The sequence below is a fragment of the Haemaphysalis longicornis genome, unplaced genomic scaffold (genome assembly GCF_048455015.1).
Source record: "Haemaphysalis longicornis isolate Haplotype H1 unplaced genomic scaffold, Haemaphysalis longicornis Haplotype H1 scaffold_12, whole genome shotgun sequence".
Classification (NCBI taxonomy): domain Eukaryota; kingdom Metazoa; phylum Arthropoda; class Arachnida; order Ixodida; family Ixodidae; genus Haemaphysalis; species Haemaphysalis longicornis.
In genome coordinates this window covers 112,656,643-112,677,740 of record NW_027526225.1, presented here as the reverse complement: position 1 = coordinate 112,677,740, position 21,098 = coordinate 112,656,643, and the positions used below count along the sequence as shown (strand labels likewise).

The following is a 21,098-nucleotide window of genomic DNA, read 5'->3' as shown; positions in this document are numbered from 1 at the left end:
CATCTGCCCATTTGCACAGACAGAAAATTTTATCCAACGCACCATGCATATATAAGAATACCTTCGGCTGCAACAAAGTTGACGTCGATGCGCTCATGAATGCAACATTTGCCGCACTGTGTTCTGCGGCAGGTTGCAACATCTGAATAAAATTTGCCAATGTGCGCGCGAGCGCAAAAATCTTGGTTGGATCGCCAATTTCGGTTATATACGCTTGCTATATTTACTTGCAGGTGCCGGAGGGGTCAAGGTGTGTTGTTTGCCCTAAGCATAAGTAGGGTTAAATGCAAAGTAGCACTTATTACGCATATTCGAAAAGGGGCGTGTTCTGGCAAGCCGTGTTCTATCGCACGCACAATGGTGGTCTTGTAACGTCTGCCGGCCCTTACTTCTTCCGTTATTTCGTACTTTTCCATACTGACAGGAGGACAGTTCGTTGCACAGATTGCCGACAACGATCCATACGGTCAACAATGCACCTTGAGACCCGCGAGTGGGCAAGATTTTGACGGAATATAACCGGTGGACCACCAGGGTATATACAGAGGGACGGGTCTAGAAAAAGCGGAAGGCCAGTAACTCCATAGAGGGACGAAATAGGGAAATTTGAGGGTAAAGAATGGACTCGAGCCATTGGAGGTCAATGGGAGAGGCCTTCGTCCTGAGGGACGAAATAGGGAAATTTGAGGGTAAAGAATGGACTCGAGCCATTGGAGGTCAATGGGAGAGGCCTTCGTCCTGCAAATATTTCTAGGGACCATAGTCCTGCAGTGGACCCAAATGGTATAATAGGCTGATGATGATGATGATGTTTCGCTGCAGGGCCTCTTTCGAACTGATCCTAGCATGCACTGTCCAAACCACGCCACCAAACGTCCCCGTCTCATTCCTCTGGCGATTTGTTTCTGTAAAAAGCAAGGTAGAAACACGAATAAATGGAGGGAAAATTGGAATCGAAAATGTCGTTACAGACGTACAGATTTGATGTCGGGAAGAAAAATGCATATTTTTTTGCTGCGTCATTGCGCATCAAAACCAGGCTTTCTAACGCGTGGATTGTGAAAATAGAGTTTTAGCATAGCGTTACCGTGTATACCGTGTTTGTGGGAGTCGACTGCGCAGCGCGAGAGTTACCGCGAACGGTAACTTACCGGCACAGGCTTCACCGTCGCCAGCGGCTTCCGGTAACACGGAAAACGGTAACGCAAACACGGTAACGATATGCTAAAACTGCCTAATGTGGCTGCACTAAGCGTACGTGTTGCAAACCTCGCTCAAGCTTGTAAATTCGTGCGCATCGCGTGCGATAAAGTGTGCGCGCGCGTGTATATATCGGAAAAGGAATGGTATATAGAAGTAACGCTTATAGAGATGGGGGAAAAAATAGCTGTGGCTTAGCTCGGCTATGCCAGGGTATACGTAGCGTGAGCTAAGGTTCAGCTGGCTATTCTTAGCTTTCCTGGTTGTCCAGAATTAGCTTGATTTCATGCTTACTCTGCTTCAATGTCACACACACACTGTTAGAAAAAACCGTAAAATTACAGCGAACTTTACGCCACTGGAGCCGTAAACGCGCCGTAGGCGCTGCGAAACCGTACGTTCCCACTTACGGTACCTGTACCGTATTTTCAAAATACGGACGTTCAGGCCTTCCGGCCCCTTATTTCTGCTTCATTCAATTATTAGCAGACATTTCCATAGCGTATAAGCAACGTACCCAGCATTTTCACTTTATTTCGGCAACATTCTCATCAAATTTCTCGTCTCTACGTTTCTTCTCGGCGCAACGTGACCGGAGCACCAAGCGGGAACCACGCGGCTGATCGCGGAGCGAGACACGCATGCGCAGACAGCCCAACGAAAATTTTTTTCGCGCCGTCCGTGCCGTTCGGAAGCTTGCGGGCTCCATGACAGCGAGGTTCGTCAACGGCGTATAGTTTCGAGATTTGTTTGACCGCTGCCAACGCTGGAACAACGAGACTGCTTCCACGAGACTGCTTCCACGGTAAGAAGTCTCCCGTGAATGTGGATGATTTAGAATTGTTTGGCTGGTGTAAGTTGTCCATGTCGCGAGCGTTTTAACGCCGCCGAACGGTTGACTGAAGGTCGCGAGCTAACCCTCGCGCAGGCAGCTTGGAGATGCGAGATTAGACTACATGTGGTCGCATCGCGTCCCTTGAGATAAGGAGCTGGGCGTTATAGTAAATAAGGTATACGCGGTCGCATTGCGTCTCTTGAGATAAAGAGCACGGTGTTACTGTAAATAAGGTATACGCAGCGTGTAAACAGCCAGTTGGCAACGAACAAAAGGCAGCTTAGTTTACTCGCGAGTGTAGCCTCTACGAGGCGAAATTAATTTAAAAATTGCGTTGTGGGCAGTTCTGATGCAGTAGTATGATATAGCGCATTCTGTATTGCAGAAATATGCCATGCACTTTACGCAAGCTGCACGTTTTGTTCCCCCTGCTGCGTCCTGACTCAGCCTTCACCGCTAGGCATCTAGTTTATGCGGGAAAGCTGTAGCTGGGTTTGACGCAACGAAAAATGAGAGCGTAGGATGTTATGGGGCTTTTTTTTTTTTTTTGCCTGGTTTTTAAGATGAAGTTAAACTACGCAATTTTTATCTAGACCAACTTCACGAAATAGATGTAACTTCAAAAAAATCTTTCTGAAAAATTTTTGAACAATGTCATTTCTGCTGGTAAGTATAGTAGTGTTGGATAACATAATATGTATGATAATTTTATTACAGTGCTTGTTTTTCAGTGTTGGCTTTATGATTTTTATCATGCATAATTGTTTTATGGAACATGTAATTCTACTCAGGAGCCAAGACGTTCGCCGCGTCGCTTTATTTGTTCTAGGGGCGCAGCTCTTTTTGGGATGGAAGTGTGGAATAAAAATACCTGTCTTGAAATCTCGCTCACGTTAAAGATCCCCACCCCAATCATTAATTTGCTGCCCTCTATTACTATGCACCCATAGATTAGTTACTTCAACGTATTCAATCTCAACAATGAAACCTAATTACGTAAAAAGCAAATAGGATATCTTATGTAAAGCTTAATGCGACTTTGCAATTTATAAATGGGCAAGTTATGTTTGCAGTTCAGAATATGTTTGTAAGGATGGTTTGTGACGACAGATGGTTTGTGACGACAGCGTGACGACAGATGGGGACAAGTGGAAAGACAAAAAGCATGCTATTATGTCTATTTATGATTTTATTTTATTGTAAAAATCCCACAACCAGAATGTAGCTGGCCACTAAAAAAAAAATCTAGAAACCCAGGCCTGCTTCAGAGCAATGTTAATCTGCATCGCGATCCCAAGCCGCATATTTCCTGATGACAACATAACATTTTGGTTCTTTTAAGGCAAAATGCAAGGAGCACTTATTCATTTGTTATTGTCTATCTCAGTTTATTTCTGAAGCATGCTTGGGTTTCTAAGTTACATATTATTTTCCTGTGACAGTGCATGTGCTAAAAACACGATCTCTGAAATATATATACGTGTGTGATCTTTTTATGATAACATTTTCAAGTCAGACCGTGTTCATGGTTGAAATACGCAGCGCATGAAGATTGAGATGGCGTTAAAGAGACCTCTTTCACTGAGCCTTTGTCATTTTTCTGCATATTTCATTCATTTGACCCCTTGCCCCCGGGTGGGGAACAGGGGGATCGCCGTGTGTTTCGTGGGTCTAAAGAAGGGAAGTTTCCCGGTGCCGGAAAAGAAGTTTTGGAGTGCCTTGATAGCACGCAAGACGGTGCGCTGTGGGCCGACAGCAAATGTGAGGCGGCAAGCAACTTTACTAAGGAGGGTATAGCTCCATGGCGAGTACGAACCCACTAGCATGTTGCGAATAAAAAAGAAATTTGATTACATAATTACCTACGTGTTTCCACGAAAATGGCAAGGCTCTGACAGTGCTTCTCTGAGCAACTTTATTGTATGAAATTTCGACCTTTAAAACTGTGGCAATTTTGTCCTGCATAATCAACCCTCCCCCCAAATTCACGCCGAATTTTCTGGAAAAAAAGTGGGTTCATTACGCGAGTAAGTACAGTATGCTCAATCACCTAAGAACAAAGGTTTTGTATAGTTCGAGTGGGTAAGCTCAAGCTAGGCATAAATGCCTTGCGTGTGAAAGAAAACTCCAATGGTAAATGCAATTTTGTGTTATTGAATGTTGATGCCATGTTATTATATGAACTCTTTAGGCTCACAGGTGTCAGCCTCAGGGGGAAGCTCTGCGGCGTGCCAAAAGAGGAAGTGGCCGAGCTGGTGTTGTTCATTCGGTCCTCCTCCAAGAGCGAGTGCGTTCTGGAGTGGGCCCTGAAGATGGAACAGCCTGGAACTAAGCTTGGCAAGGAAAATGCTGATTCAATCTGCCTGATCCCACTGCTGGTGTCCTACTTTGGTGACGACCTGGAGAAGATAATGCAGCTGCACGAGGTAAGAGTGCTCCCATGTCTTGTATTGTAGCTGTATATCTGTGCGCAGTGATGGTTCAGCTATACAAAACAAAGAAGGCAATGCATAGTACTTTTTTAAGTGTAACCTTTTAATGATATTTATCTGTTACAGCTAAAAGAGGGTGGAAGTGAGATGGGAGAAATTTCTTCTCCCAACTTTGGGTGTGAGGATTCCAATTAGCACAGCCGTTAAATAGTGGTACCTTCTGCTGCACCCTCCACGACAATCGAGAAAATTTTAATAAGTGCCAATCCATCAGGAATGCTTGGTAATTGTTTTAAGTAAATGAGTAAAACATTCTTTGCAGTAGAGCACTCTTTGTTTTCAGATCCACATTCATTCAGAGAGGTAAAAGTTGTTTTTTCTAACCAGTTTGCGGGCATTCTTTTTGCTCACCAAAATGGATGGGAAGGTGGGAATTGGGATTTCGGAGCTTCAGTTCCTTAGCCAATAACTGCACTTCGATATTGAAGCACTTGGGGTGATATATACCAAGTACAAATATTGTTATTGGTTCCTGTTGCATTGACGCAAGGCAAAAGTTCCTTGAATACTCTTCAGCTTGTTTTCTCCTGCATGCACAGAAAAATGCTGTTACACTAATAAAAAAAAGATTTTCCATGTTTCTGTGTTAATACTGTCAGATAACTTTTGAAGTTTGTGAAATGCTGCAGCCAAGATGGTGTGGCAGAAATTCATTTCAACATGGGTGTTGTAGATTCTACACTCTGGCATTCACCCAGGCTCGTAGCAGCATCTGACAGGTTGGCTTTAAGCAAAATGCTATGTGTTGCTGACGTCGTGCCATAAAACACCTCCCACTTTCTTTTCTGTCATGCTGTGCACTAGTGGCGTAGGTAGACCAATATTTCAGAGGTGTTATACACCAACAGGAAAAAAAAAGGTGTGACTGCTCTGGTTGCCCAAACAATATACGTCATTTTTCTCTATGCATAAATTTTGGGGGGTATTCTGACATCACAACAGCTGCACCCCCCCCCCCCCCCCCCCCCAGGCTACACCCCTACTGGGCACTGTTTTAGATGAAACAGAAAAATGTGGGGGCTGATATCATGTAAGAAGTATAGGCATGTCTTAAAAAGCTGGGATGACTGAAATGCACCAGTCCTTGGGCACAAAAGTGAGATGCAGAGAAGAGAAGAATAATTCTGGTACAAGAAGGAGTGGTTGATAAACGTTAAGAAGCCTTCGAATGTTTGGAATGTGGCTAGCTGAATCCTCCAATGACCACATGTGGGCCTTTTCTTCACCAATCCCAAAACTTCAAGACTCCAGTAACACTAAAGAGAGGCCATGCGTTTCCACCTTAGCCAGGACCTAGGAACTGTTTCTTGGCTGCATGAAACCTCAGTACGACCATTGCTTACCTGTCCACCATTAGGACATTTGAGCTGACTCGGTCACTAGCAATAACCAACAACCTTGACCAGGCAACACTCTCACTCCAGGCCCTCATCTAAGCTTGCACCATGTACATCCCACAGATTGTGTAGTGGGAACTGTTAAAAGCTTTAGTCTAACTTGTTATTCGACATTTTAGGATGAAAGCTTTAGATATCTCTGTACCAAGCGCACACGGCGTGGAGTGCCAAAAAGTAATGGTACAAAAAAGTGGAAGCTGTGGGCAGAGCAAGTGCATGCTGGTGATCACATACCAGAAAAGGGAAATAGCAGCGCAGGAGGAGGTTTGAAGGAGGGCTGGGAGAAGGAGGAATTGAACGCGCCTCAAGAAAGTGGAACACCAAAGGAGTGTGGGGGGGCTGCCACACGTTATATACAAGCCGCCTTGAAGGGTAAATGTATGGACGGGGACTAACAAGGACGCTCCTGGCAATAGAGAGCGAGTGGAACGAGCTTTTGAAGATGCAATATATGTGACAGGGTGCAGCCACAAATTTCAACAAGAGTTCAACAAAAGGCCCAAGTAGGCTTTCACATTCTTAAAAAGTTCACCCAATAATTTTTTCTGTTGCTTGTGAGGAATTCGTGTAGTTCGGCTCTCCCAATGCGTGGCTACTGCATTGCAGTCATATACAGTTACAAGTAGCGAGGACTTTCCTGCAGGACAGGGGCTATAACGTGTCACCGAAACATTATGCACAGGGATTGTAATTTTTCTGCTTCCGGATGGCCTAACATCAACGTTGCGTGAAATGTGACGTGTGCGTTCTCACCTCTTACATGCATGACAATTAGTGGACCACCTGGAGTAAATTATAAGATGTCTGCATATCACCCAAGCTTTTGGCAGTGCTACACATGCTGCCTGCAATAATGCGTACATAAATATACAGGTACATACAGTCTATGCTCGTTACAACGGATCCGGCAACAACAGACTTTCGGTTACAACAGTCCATTTCTGTTGCTTTGTCTGGTCCCCATGCATTTTAAATGGAGTCCACTTTGCTCATAATGGACCCGGCTAGAGCAGACTATCGGCTACAATAGACTAAATTTTAGGCGAAATTTTTCGACTGAATGTTTAAATCGGGCTTCCGCAGGGTCGGCATGCTTTTTCTTTGTTTAATTTGGCGAGAAAACCTATGTCTGGCAACATTGTTGGCAGCCGGGTAGTTGGCGTAGCGAAGTTAAACCAGTGCCAGTAGACTTGTCTTTTTTTTGTGTGTTTGCGACCAGCGGCATGAGTGGCAGGGTAGCTGATTTCACTGTCGGATAAATTAAGCCCATTTTAGCGCTGTCAAACATTGGGAAAAACAGGCCAACATCACGAGAAGTACAGGCCTGTCTAAGCAGACGGTCCGCTCGACCATCAAGAATGAGGCCGCTGCCGATAAACGCGACTCTGGTGAGATTGAACAACAGTGCTACGAGTGCGCGAAGTGGTGCACCTGGAGTTAAGTCTTCCCTTCGTCACAGTTTTTTTTATGTAATTAAGAACCCGGGTTCAGTGAAGGTCAGTATTTATTATTCCCGTGCATGCATCAATCCCGTTTCGTTCGGTGAAAAAGGTAAGAAAGGCCTCAGGGGGGTTGGTTCCCGTACATTGTATGCAATCTGCCGGTGGCCGTGCGCAGTCCAAATGGTCTAACTTTCTATTTCACAGCTGTCCATCATCAGATTATTTCATTACAGCTGTTTCAATGACCTGACTAAAATCATAAAAACTGTGGAAGCTGCTTTGGGGGAACGTCAGGCAGCGATTGGATTTGTCTGACGAATGGTTTCTGGAATTCTGCCTTGTCACGAAGGGATTCAAAGCGCCCAGCTAATTCTGATGGGCGCAACTGATTTTTGTAGCTGGTTAATAATTGCTCCTAGTTATATTCTTGCTTCATTTGTTCTGCTTATCATGCATCTTTACAGACTTGACCGCATGCAGTAGGCCTTTTCCAAGTGCTGGTGCTAAGCTTTGGAAATGATGTTTAGGCGATTCTTTGCCCGTGGGCAAACACTGAGGTGCTGCAGGCGTGTAAAAACAACAGTGTTTGTACTATGTATATGCAATATCGGTCAAAGTACCCAATTTTGCACTCATAACCCCTCCCCTTCCCCTCCCGTGTCTGATACTGCATACTTCGGCTACAGCAGACGTTTTTCTGAGGATTAAGAAGGTCCGTTGTACCTGTAAAACAACAGAATAGATGAAAGGCCTCTAGATATTTGGAGACATCTTTAAAATTTGTTCTTATTGCCCTTCTATTTTTTCATTGTGTATTAGGCATCAACAGAACTTACAGAAGAATTCCGGACCAGACTTCCTTGAATTGCCAATTATTGGAGCGCTGGGTAAGCTTTCCCAATTCATTTCCTTTTATCCCCTTTATTTTTTTGAAGGGTTTTGATAATTAGCTTTAAACTTGTTGAAACTTTGTATAAAATGTGATACATTTCAAGCCTCCAAGTTTGGCACAGGAAATTGCGGCATTAAAAATGGCTGGCATGAATTACATATATTGGCCAAGCATATATTCTGTTGGGTTGTAGGTTAGCCACCCATCAATCAAAAAGAGGTTCAGGTAAATATTATGGCCACCTTGATTGTTAAGAGTATCGTATCGTGATCATCAATTTCAAAAAGAGCAATGTGGGCATGCAGCACCATTGTTTTCATTGATTCAACTGGTGTTTGTATTCTGCCAGAAAAACGTCTTTTCTCTTTGCCAGATTACTCATTAAATTTTTTTTTGTGTGTAGTAATACAATACTGATTTTCTGATAAAACACCATATTTCCCCACGCATATAACCCGCCCCTGCATATAATCTGCACCTCCACTTTGAGATGCCGAAAAAGATAAAAAATATCCTCGCGTATTTCCCGGACATTTGATTCCCGGACTACTCAAGAAAACGCGTATATTTAGCAAGTACAATACACTGACTGCAAACCGAAAGTCACAATTCGCCATCCTTGTGTTTTCTTCCTTGTATGTTTCGTGTAATCGAAGGCTTAGCCTGTGTTACACCACGCACATTGCCGTGAACCTGCACTAAAGGGAGAACCCCATGCATTATCTGCACCCTACTTTGCCACTAGAATTTGGGCATTTTTGGTGCGGGTTATACGTGCGAAAGAACGGTATCTATTTCAAATGTATTCTTTGCTTCCATCTGTTTTTGCTCTGTAAGGTAACCTACACATTAAGGTAAAAGAAAAAAGCTTATGCGCACCTTTTCTCAAACTTTTCTAGGCCAATCCTAAGCCCTCTCGACCACAAAGGACTCAAAGAATCGGCTTTACCTTTAAATGTGACAAAAATATTTTATAACAGTAAGAAAGAAAGGTGTCTTGTCTATATATCCGACATAAAATATTTCAGCCTCGCCCGGTACACAAGCTTGTAAATTTTTTTGCAGCGTGTACACTTTTGGCTTGGCCTAGAAAATTTTGACAAAGACTGTGTGCTTCTGTTCTGTGAAATCTGCCCGACATTTGCTTTGCGCTGCACAATGCGGACATGTATGAGCCATGGTAGCAGTTCTAGTAGTTTTGAACGGTCTGGCCTATATATATATATATATATATATTTATATATATATATATATATATATATATATAGTAAGGAAATGAGGGGCTCGTTGAGGAAATACAGAAAGATACGTCAGCAGTCTACAACGCCAAAGGAGGCATAGGGGTGTGGTTAGGCTCTTTTCTTTTTTACTATGGTTAATGAAAATAAACTTTTTTTTTTAAATATACAAGAGAAAGAAAGAAAGAAAAACACGCGCCCAGAGTGGGGACCGAACCCAAAAGGCGTGGGTTCGGTCCCCACTCTGGGCGCGTTTTTCTTTCTTTCTTTCTCTTGTATATTTAAAAAAAAATGTTTATTTTCATTAACCATAGTAAAAAAGAAAAGAGCCTAACCACACCCCTATGCCTCCTTTGGCATTGTAGACTGCTGACCTATCTTTCTGTATATATATATATATATATATATATATATATGTATGTTAAAGCAAAGCATTTTTCCACCCGGTTTGTATTCTTCGATCCCTTAAGGCGCGGTCACACTTGGCTGACACGGCAGTGATGACAATGCGACGGCAACGTTTACGAGTCGCTGAACCATTGGCCAACTGCTCAGTTGCCAGACTACGTTGTTATACTACGCTGACGGTGACATAAACATGTTGGCCGATGGAAAGTGCGGGTAGTGTAGCTGGCTTGCCGACCGAAGGCGCCAGCAAAACCGTTAGCCCGACCAGTCGCCTGACGCGTCGTCGAGAATAGACCGAGAAGCGAAAACTGCGCCCCTACAACATTCGTGCCACAATGAATGCAGCTCTGTTTGGTTAGTTTCTGGAGTGTAATAAACTCAGTAACGTCCATGAAGCTCATGCAACTCAACACTAGCGCTAATGCGATCCGTAGTTTGGCTTTAGATGCTTCGGCCGTGTTCTTCGGCAACACCGCTCTCCCGAACTGCAAACTGCACATGTGTGTGCTATCGGCTCGCCTGTACAAAAAAAAAAAATCAGTTTCATGCAGAAAAAAAGTTACGTAGGGTAATTTGGGTAATAACGGATAAATATCGGCCAAGGTTTTTATCGTAAAACGCAAAACCAAAGTACGGCAAGCACTATCCCTGCAGTGTGAAATCGCAGTCGCAGCCGGGCACACATATTTTCGCAAGCGCTTTCGCGAAGCAGTGGAGTTGATGCCGATAAGCTATTGTGGGGGCTTCGGGGAACATTGCTTTCAGTTTACCAGCCAGGAGTTCTGTAAACCAGCTAGTAAACACCGATGTACTATACGAAGGATGGACCTCCATCTAGTACACAGGCTAATTGGCAGCTGGTCGGCATTTGTGTTGGGGCACAGTGGTGTCATGCGTCGCGCCGCTCGCTCGCTCGCTCGACGTTGCGGGTTCAATTCCTGGCGGGGTGGGTTTTTTTTTTTTTTTTTTGCGGTTTTTAAAGGAGCATGGTCTGTGTATCCAATTTTCGAATCATTTTCTGCGTGATTTTGAGAAGCAACTACCTTTGTTATGGAAAATTTCCTTCGAAACAGCGAGTGGCGTCTGGAGCCACAATTAAGCTTACTTTTCTTGCACCGCGTTTCTCAAAAATGCGGTACCATGGTGCACTGTAAAGCCTTCTCTATTAGAGGAGGTTAAATTTCCGCTGACGTACGTACTAATTTAGATGCATATTCTACGTGCTACAGAGGTCTTTTTGCCGGGGTTCATCCATAAAATCCGTATTATTACTGCCACGGCAGCAGCGAACACAGCTCTTTTATCTTTGTTTGTGATCTAACAAGAAGTTGAGAAGTACACACAGTACAAGCAGCGCACACGCGAGTACACACAAACGGCTTATGTCGCGGCAGTCGTGACACGATACTCTAAGTTTGACTAAAGAAAGAAAGAGATCCCCAGTGGAGAGGGTCGCCGTGCGGTCGTCGGCGTGGTGTGACAAGCGCGTCGGCCGACATCGTGCAGACACCGAGGCCCCGCCGATTTCTCGCTGACGCAGACGATTGGCCAACGGTCGGTGTCAACGTGGTGTGACATGGCTGCCGACAGCTCGCCGACACGGTGTTGGCCGATCAAATCGTCCGATGGTCAGGCTAGTGTGACTGCGCCTTTAACCATTTTGTTTGTTGCCAGTGTGGCAGTTTTCAACCTACCGAGTTAAAAAATGCTTTCACATTAAAACAAGACAACTCCGAGTGCACTCGACTCTTTTACAGTCTGTGAAGACAGATCAACCAGAGAGCTAGCTTGTCTTTAGCACCTGATGGCAACAGAAACAGTAATGCTTTATTTGTGTGCTTAGCAAATTAGCATCCTAGAATAAGCATGGAGAGGACAAGGATTTGTACTGGCACCTTGTTTTGCTATTACAACTCTGAGCCCGGAACTCTGATTCAGCGGATTTTGTTTTTTTTTTTCTTTCAAAGTTCTCCATTATGATAAATGAAGTGGGAAGAGACTGCTCTACCACAAAAAAAGTGTAGAATGCTTGGGTCATGTTTTCAGTTTTTCAACTGATTTACATGCAATTTTAGCAGAAGTGTATGCTAAAGTGCCACTTCCCTTGCACAATCCTCTGAAATCGTTCTCACATTGGCTCGGACAACATGTTAGCAAGCCTGTATGGCTGAGTATGGCCAACTAGTTTTTACCTTTTGAAACTGTGCATAAAATAGCACGAACAGAGTACAGAACTTGGTTTTAGGAAGCAGATGCGACAGATACAAGTGCCAAATTGACAATACCTGTTTACCTTATCAGAAAACAAGATATCCTGGTGTAAGTGTTTTTGCCACGGCATGCTCAAGAGTGTGTCGATTGACTTGACCACCCCTTTTCTGGCTGCCTGAGGCAGTTCACTCCTCCTATTGTCCTTGCAGCCCGCGATGCTTCATTTATCCTCCTTCCTTCTGTTTCAAAGCAAGTCTGCCTGGCTGTCGTGGCACTGGGCTAGCTCAGCTCAGAACAATTGGAACCTTGAGAAATGGTTTTCCATGTCCACCTAATTTCAATAATTAAAATCAAATTAGATTCTTGAGTGTATAGTTAACTTCACATTCGCAAGGAAAATCTAACTAGGTGCATGAATCACGTACGTCATGGTGGCATAGAAGGAGCCGAAACGTTTATTGAGAAAAAAAAAAGAAAACACATCATATAAATGCCTGTAACATATACAGTAGACTCTCGTTGAGACGAACTTGGTTATGACGAATTTTATGGGTAAAATGTCCACCTCTTTTGCTCTCTTGCCACATGCACAAAATTAGGCAAGCGTCTGCTTAAGACAAATTTTTAATAATATGAACAAATATTCATGGTTCCTTCGAATTCGCCTAAATGGGAGTTTGCTGGATATCGGGGGACCGTCTGAATTGTAATGTAGCATTTGGTATTCAGATGTATTCTAATAACACTTGTCTGGGGGATGTTCATTGAGACTATCTAAGCGATTTAAACAAAAGAAAAAAGCAGCTGCTTCAAGCACTTTTGTATTATATATTTCCAGTTGTACAATTATGACTTCTTTGTCTTTCTCAGGCCAGACACTCTTTAACTGCAGCTGCCACGTGTTTGTCGACCGGGCACTTGTCGTGGAAAATATAAGCTTCCTGCTTGGGGTGGAGCTTCTTTTGGCTTTGTACTTCTGCCTGAACATCAAGTATCCCAGAGGGGTTGCTTCGACAATGGAGTTCATTCAAAGGTAGGTTGTTTTCTGTTTAGTTTAATACTCTGCTTATTGTTGGTGTAGTAGCTTCTGGTGGATCTGCCTTGCAGATAACAGCTGTATTTTGTTAAACTTGGCATCCTCATAAGCAGTGGTGCTGAGCAACATAGTCGTGATACCACCTACTTATACATCTGATGCGGCCAATCAAGTTAAACTGTGAAGACAAAATGCAACTGTGGGGAATTCAAATTATGTACTGCATTGACCCAATCACTACGAGGCCAATTTTAATGCAAACTTCCAACAACTAAGCTGAATAATAATGGCAAGAGATGTAGTAGTGGTATGTCACCTGCCACTTTCTTGCCGAGTCCATATGTCTCTCCACTAGCGGCTGGAGTCTAAAGCCATTGCCATGAAGCATGACTGTGGGATAGTAGTTGTGCGTCAGTTGTGTTGCAAGACATAATTCGAGTTGTAATGTGCAATTAGCACGCCATTACCTCAATTTATAGTATTACTGCTACTATTACATCACTTCTGTGGTTTGTAACCGGAAATTTTAAGATCTTTCACTATTTTTGTCATTCTTCAGTTTAAAAAAAACATCTTTCAAGCATGGAATGTAGTTGAGCGAGCTACCTAAGGCTAGTTCTTTCTGACCCCTTTAAGCAGCACTGTAGAGGGGCATGCGGTGTCTGAATGAAATATTTTATGCCACAAAATCAAGGAGAAAGTCAGTTCATTGCAGCAACTTGAAGAGAAGAAATGACAACTGCAGAATAAAAGTGCAGATTCAGCAGGTGTGTCTGTTACCGTATTATGCGGAATAGAGATCGAACTGGAATATAAGTCGACCTCCTGACCTTGTAGCCGAAAAATGCAAAAAAAAGAATTAGTACACGCTATTGGTTTATTGAGGCTACAACCTGTTTCGTCTGAGATTACTCTTTGGGGTTGTCATCCATGGTGCAGACCAGGGAATTGCTTATGCAGCACTTTTTAAACACTCACAAGACCGTCTCATCGTGAAGCAAGCGCAAAGCATGGGAAAATCGTGTGCACACCGTACTGATAGCCAGTCTGTGCAGGTGGCTAGCAAGCATCTCAGGGTATCCATTCATAGAGATGTCACACGGCGCTTGCAGACAAAAGTCGCCAATTTGTACAGAAGCACAAGTGCGCATAGCAGCGCTCGTGAAACAAGGTCTTACGAGCATTGCATACAAAGAACTGCCCTTCAGCTAACACCAGTAGCACACTGTAGATGGCCTTCAGCGACACCAAACTGGCGCAAGCCAGACACATCATGAAAAACTTCCAAATTTTCGTTTAATTGCTGCTGTGAAATGGCACCACGTGCTTAAACTTATTTTGAGCGAGAAGGAAATGTATGCACACATTCACTGACAGCGAGAGAAGCAAGAAAACAAAGATTGTGGTGCGTCCGAGTTGTTGAAGAAAAGTACTGTAGAAGTGCAGCTTGCTGGGCCAGTTGGTGCATATCGAAAGAACGGGAACCAGCGAAAAAGACGCAAAACACGGGGAGGGACGAGACAACACAACGCCGGACTAGCAACTGAAATTTAATGAAGAAACCGACACACTCTCTGAACAACCAAGTCAACGCATGCGCCAACACGTACGTGTGAAACGAATGAAGATGCTGTTGTTACTAACTACCTCTACTTTCGTATCAACACCACTCAAGCTTGAACGAAGCCAATTCCTTTATCGCTGAGGATGATAGACGGTGCACTAATGCAGTTGCCTTCCTGCTGTTGTCTTATGAAGAACGCCTCCAGTATTTCCCTCTCATTCTTAGTCCTGCCTTTTCCAAGGATCGTTACACTATCAAATAATGGTTCGCACTTGCACTGTCGACAGTGAAAGGCAAGGTGTCCAGCTCCTTGAGAACTAACTAATGCACAATGCTCCTCCAGCCGCTCATTGACACATCGGCCGGTTTGGCCGATGTAAACCTTCCCACACCTCAGCAGAATTTTATAGATGACACTGTGCTCACACTTAACGAATTTCTTGGCATGGTTTGTCTTACACGCGCATTTCTCTTTTCCCATATTTTCAAAGCACGCGCACAGTCTGGAGAGTTTACACGGCGCGGAAAAGACCACTTGAACCCCGTGCTGTGAAGCAATTTTCTTTATGTTGTGCAACACTTTATGTATATACGGCATTACTTCAACCTTCCTTTTTTTCCTTCTTTTCATCTGGTCCCTGTGACTAAGAATTAGAGGGAAGTACTGCAGGACTAAGAATTAGAGGACTAAGAATTAGAGGGAAGTACTGGAGGCGTTCTTCATAAGACAACAGCAGGAAGGCAACTGCATTAGCGCACCTGCATCTATCACCCTCAGCGACAAAGAAATCAGCTTCCTTCAAACTTGAGAGGTGTCGATACGAAAGTGGAGGTAGTTAGTAACAATAGCATTTTCATTCGTTCACGCGTACGTGTTGGCGCATACGTTGACTTGGCTGTTCACAGAGTGTGTTGGTTTCTTCAATTAAATTTCAGCTGCTAGTCCAGCGTTGTGTTGTCTCGTCTCTCCTCGTGTTTTTCGTCCTTTTTCGCTGGTTTCCGTTCCTTCGTTGAAGAAAACCACCGGTAGTATAAAAAAATTAGAATATACAATTTGTAGGGAAACATTTCAAAACGCGCCCTAGAAAAAATGTCGACTTGCGTGGAGCAGTTTGTCAGATATATAAAAAAATTTTAGTTTGCATTGTGCTCTTGCCATGCAGTGAAGCCCAACCTAAATTTCAAAATGTGCAATTTCTGGCGGTTCCCTGGAAGAAATCTGGTGGTTTGACATTAGCAGCGGCAGCAATTTGCCCCCACGTAACATAAAAACATCTTGTCAATGACCGACTTAGCATTTCCGGCCAGCAGAGTATTTGGGGCAAGCGCGCAATGCGGAAAAACATGCATGATGTTGAAAACAAAATGAAGTTGATGCTTGTTGACGCTCACCGTCAGTTATGATGTTCTGACTCGCTAATGTAGCCTTGCTTGCAGCAGTGAGGTGCAATGCGCTAGAATCGTGCCCTGCAAACTTTTGCTGTTGTGTGATAAAAAAAGATCAGCATTACCAGCCTCCAGTGCCACCTAAAATTTTTGAAAAGAAACAGTACAAAACGTATTGGAGACTGTCCGAATAGAGGGTTCAACTAAGAAACAACACTACACTCTGAAGATAGCCTCGTATGAAAACGAAACTGGCAGGCGGTGTGTAAGGTGGTTTGAAGCACTCTCCTCGTCGAAACTGATATCTGGTGACTGGGTGCTATCGTTTGACTTGCCTGGGAAGTTCTCATCACAGAAATTGGGTTAGGGTGGGTGAAATCAGGAACGGCAGGCTTTTTTCAAGGATTAGTAGCGGATGCTCAAGGCTTGAAGTTGGGTAACTGCGTGGTAGCGCCTATATGAATTTCGCCATGCAGAAATGAAAACGAAACAGTTGTAAACTGTTCGTTAATGGTCCTGTGGTAAGTGAAACTACAACACACCTTAGAACAACATACGCAGAGGGAATAAAACTACCTAAGCAGACACTGCTTGACATTTTCCGCCAATTTCTGAGATTATTACTGTCAGAGTGCAAGCCTGACGATGGAAAATCGGCTTCTGATTCACCATTATAAAGAAAAACAAACGCTGATGCAGACTAATTACCAGTGGCACGTATTCTTCTTCAGTAGCGTTGACCACGCCCCTTTTCCACACCCAGGTAATGCAAACGCTTCTCAAAAATCACATTTTCATTGCAAAAATGAAAACGAAATGGATTTTGAAAGGGCATTTTCTGAGCTAACTCCAGATCGTTCCAGAAACGGCTGGAATGCTGTGAAAAGGGGCTCCCAAGGTATCTTTGAAATTGAACGGTTTTGAATAGGTGCGGTAAAGAAAGAATTAAGTCGCTGTGGTTAAGTCACTTAAGAAAGAGGCGTCACTGTGGTAATAAAAGAACAGGCTAAGCCAGCAAGGAATTTAATGTGTTGGCTGGACTGACTGTTATCTGTTTATTTTGTTTTAGGTACCTAGTTGGCATCACACCAAGTGAAGGTACCAAACAGGAGGAAGCGCGGCCCAAAGGAGCGGAGTCAAAGGCCATGAAAGCCGCCGCAGAGCTTGAGACATTCAAGAAGAAATGGAGCAATGTGAGTTGCAGGCCTTTATAAGTTGTGTGGTGAACTGTATGCGTCTGTTCTGGAACTTATACCCCCCCCCTCCAAAAAAAAAAAAAGAAAGACTCCACAACCACGAGAACCCCACCCAGGGGGATATACACAGCCTCCCAAGAGGATACACAATATGGGGGGTTGTCGTTCTCCCCAGGAGGACGACAACCCCCTCAGGAGGATTTCGACACCCCCTCAAAATCAAAATTCTGGATTAACCCCTGCGTCTGTTCATATGACTGAAAGTACTACACCCAATAAGTATTCTTTTAATCTGGGTATATTTTAAAGGAGCCATGAAGAGAAAACACAAGTTTGGTTCATTCAAAAGATTGCCTCGTTAGAATCATACTGACACCACTGCTAACGTAAACTTCGCTCAAATAAGCTATATATTTAGGAAAAAAAGGGAATGGCCATGCGACCCACTAGCTCATTTCCCGCAGCAGAACCTATGACGTCACGTTACAGTTCTGGGATTTGCGGAGGGCGGCAAAAGCAAACGCAAATTAGGCAGAGCTTACAAGCTTGCCGAACGAGCTATTTGTGCTTAAATGTAGGGCAAATTCTTTTCAAAGCCGTAAGAATGGTGAGACAAACAGTGGAAGTTTCGGAAGCACACGTAAACAGAAGTGCCGATGTGTACTGCTGTTGGTACTGCGCGCGCTATGCTTGGTTTAGCTGCACAGGACTGCAGGGCTTTGGGGTTGTCTCAGACTACGCTTGCCGACTGACGCAAGGAATGGTGTTTTACGTGAGCATATTTGTAGAGCGAGCACTATGTTTCACGAAGCAATTATTTTCTTCCTGAAGAAAACCAAGCCAGGTTTAAATACGGTCAAATACAAACCAAAGGCCACGGAGAAAGAAATTCTTGCTCCGCGCCAAAGGCAGAAAACGGTATGCTACGGTATGGTGGCGCCATCGAGGTTCACTAACGGCAAACAAGGCCTCCCAATTGGCTGGAGAGCTATGGTCCCTAGAAATATCTTTCTAGGGACCATAGAAGAGCGCTCAATTCCTGTGAAGTCATTGCGGACCACGAGAACACTCGATTTAGTGGGAAAATTAAAATTTTAACTTAAATTAATCAATTTCTCAGTGAATAAAACATTGTTTGCATTTGGACAAGCGCTGGGGGCACTATAAAACATTAAATCTTTCGAATAACACAAACTTGTATTTTGTCTTCATGGCTCCTTAAAGGGGAGACATGGATGGATCCTAAAACTATTCCTTTTATTTTTAAGTAAACTCTGTTAAACTTGTCACTCTTGCTGCTTCTTTTCCACTGATTTCAAATATTCCGTTATTTTTTTAGTTTGTCAATTAGTTCCCGAGATAATTAGAGGCAATTAACCATTTTTGGAGGAACAAGGGACAAAGCAGTGTTGGTCATAAAACTGTAATCTTTACATTTTCCAACATTATGAACCCTGGTGAGTGCAATAAGAGAATCAGTTTTTTGATGCATCGCTTGGAACTAATTTTAAAGCCCATTAAACTTCAGTGTTTGAAATGGGCACTCAAAATGGTTCCTTGCCACTGGTGCCACCAAGGTGTAAAGAAATCAGTGGGGGAAAGCACCAAGTCTTAAAAATTTCACAAAGTTTACTTAAAAATTAAAAATTTTTTTTAAGAGCAGTGTCCCCCCTTAAAGATATATCCTGTACTGTACTAATCTGACTTGTCATGACTTACTTATCATGACTTTGACTTACCCGTACGTTCTTACAGGTAAATCTGGCATATAATTTGAAATTCCACTTGCTTTTTGCCCCAGTCATTTGGGCCTAACTTGCTTTCCCTTGGTTTAGAATTGCTCCTTAGGGTGTTTTACTCCACATAGTAATGAGCAATTCTTGCCATTTTCAGCAAACTGCATACAAATTACAGTATCCCTTTTCACAATGTAACATGTCACAGTGTAACATGGCACACTGATAATGGAAAAGATGAAAGCAGCTGGTACTGTCATTATTTGGATATATTACAAGACACGAATACATTGATAAGAACGGCCATTGAAGAATCTCAAAGGCGAATGTCAAAGGTGATTCTCAAAGGCAAGACAGGCACACTCAAGTTAATCTTTATACCATAATTACATGGTATAAAGATGCTGCACCCTTACAAGTGAGAATCTTCTTTCCCTGCTTCCTCTGTCACCTCCGCGTGCCGTCATGCCGAGGTTCTCATTCTTATGCACGCGCTATCTCCCGCAGACGGGCGGCAATTTCAGTACATTTCGAAAACAGAGCAAAATGTACTCATACAATTATTAGCCCAAGCCGTTCACGAGGTAGTGTCTACTTTTCTGTGAGAGACTAATCAATCCTTTTTGGTGGTAATGATGGTAAATTACTGGAAGCTATCGTTTGTAAGTACGGTGGCCTCTGCACTAAAAAAATGCAGACACGTCTGGTAGCTTGTTATAATCAAAGGTATGTTTTAAAGGTATATCAGCTTTTTTTGGCCTTATTTTTTATGTACCATTTCATGGTCGTCCTCAAATATACAAAATAGGTCTACGGCATGCATTTTCACCCAGTTTTAATGAAGTATGAAATTAATATTTTATTGGTAATGGCTTTGGTAATTGTCCAGGCTTTGGTAATCTCCCAAATAAAAATACTTTCTTGTTTTTGTTTTCAGCTGCTCTGCTAAACTAGTTTCTGGACCGTCCACTGGACAACTGGACAATCTGATCCAGAAATGTTCGTCATGCAAGCCCGTCAAGTGATACGAGACAAGTTGCAAGTTGCAAGTCCAGAATGATGTATTATACAGTTCTCAATATAGCCTCAAAAGTACCCTTGTTGCTGTCAGTCTTGCCAATCTATGTCGATTTGTGTCATAAACAACACAAATTCTGTACACCAAATATGTTTCATTGCAGCAAAGTGGTGGGTGGAAATTGTTAACAGATTCAGTGCGCATGCTTGAAGTTACATGCTAACTGCAGAATTTCTTCTCTTCTCTATTGTGTTTTAGTAGCGTATTCAAAAATAGTACCACATGTGCCTCTTAAGAGTTAATTGCACTGAGAAAGCTAAATGAATCTGGAACAAAGTCAAACGGGTCAAGAAAATACAGTATTTATTAAGGGTACCAGTGATTGTGATTAAACTTCAAACCATTAATGAAATACTAAACAGATTAACGATGATAAATGAGCATCTCTTTAAAAGTTTTTTCTGAACTTCTGCACTGCTGTGCTTGTGCTCTAAGTTTACGCAAAGGTCACATTATGTAGTCTATCTTGTTTGACAGTAAGAATGCCAGTGGTACCTGCTTATTTAGAAAATGAAACAATTTTGCCTATGAGAAACTGTAGCCATTTCAAATGGCCGTGGCCAACTAGTGACATTCCCAAAGGCAAATTTTTTTTCTTTTCTATATAAGCAGGTTTTGTGTCAAACAGAATAGACCGCATAATGTGACTATCGCGTAAGGTTAGAGTGCAAATGCAGAAGTGGTTTGTTCAAAAAAACTTTTATAGGCGCTCATTTTTTGCCGTAACCCTGCTACTGCTGCGACAGTTGCGATACAGTTAGCATGCTTTACGGTTCAAATTCATCCGGTAAATGCCGTATTGATCTTTTACAGTTACACTCTTGTGAAAGTGCATGACAGCGTCAAACCGTAATGGAAAATAATGGTTTGTTTTCCATAAAAATGCAGTACGGTTTTGCATCATCAAACAAAACTTACGGTTTCTGCACTGCACAAGTGTGCTACAGTTCCTGTTCCGTTGAACAGAACTTACGGTTTCTGCACTGC

The 21,098-nt window shown here is 43.1% G+C and overlaps 1 long non-coding RNA gene across 1 annotated transcript; it reads left to right on the top strand.

Annotated features, from left to right (window-relative positions):
* Positions 1-1,616: 1,616 nt before the first annotated feature.
* Positions 1,617-20,128, top strand: LOC144163287 (uncharacterized). The gene is made up of 6 exons (XR_013320877.1): positions 1,617-2,005; positions 4,227-4,461; positions 8,186-8,253; positions 12,986-13,148; positions 17,171-17,294; positions 19,971-20,128. It is a non-coding gene; the product is annotated as an uncharacterized LOC144163287 (long non-coding RNA).
* The last annotated feature ends 970 nt before the right edge of the window (positions 20,129-21,098 follow it).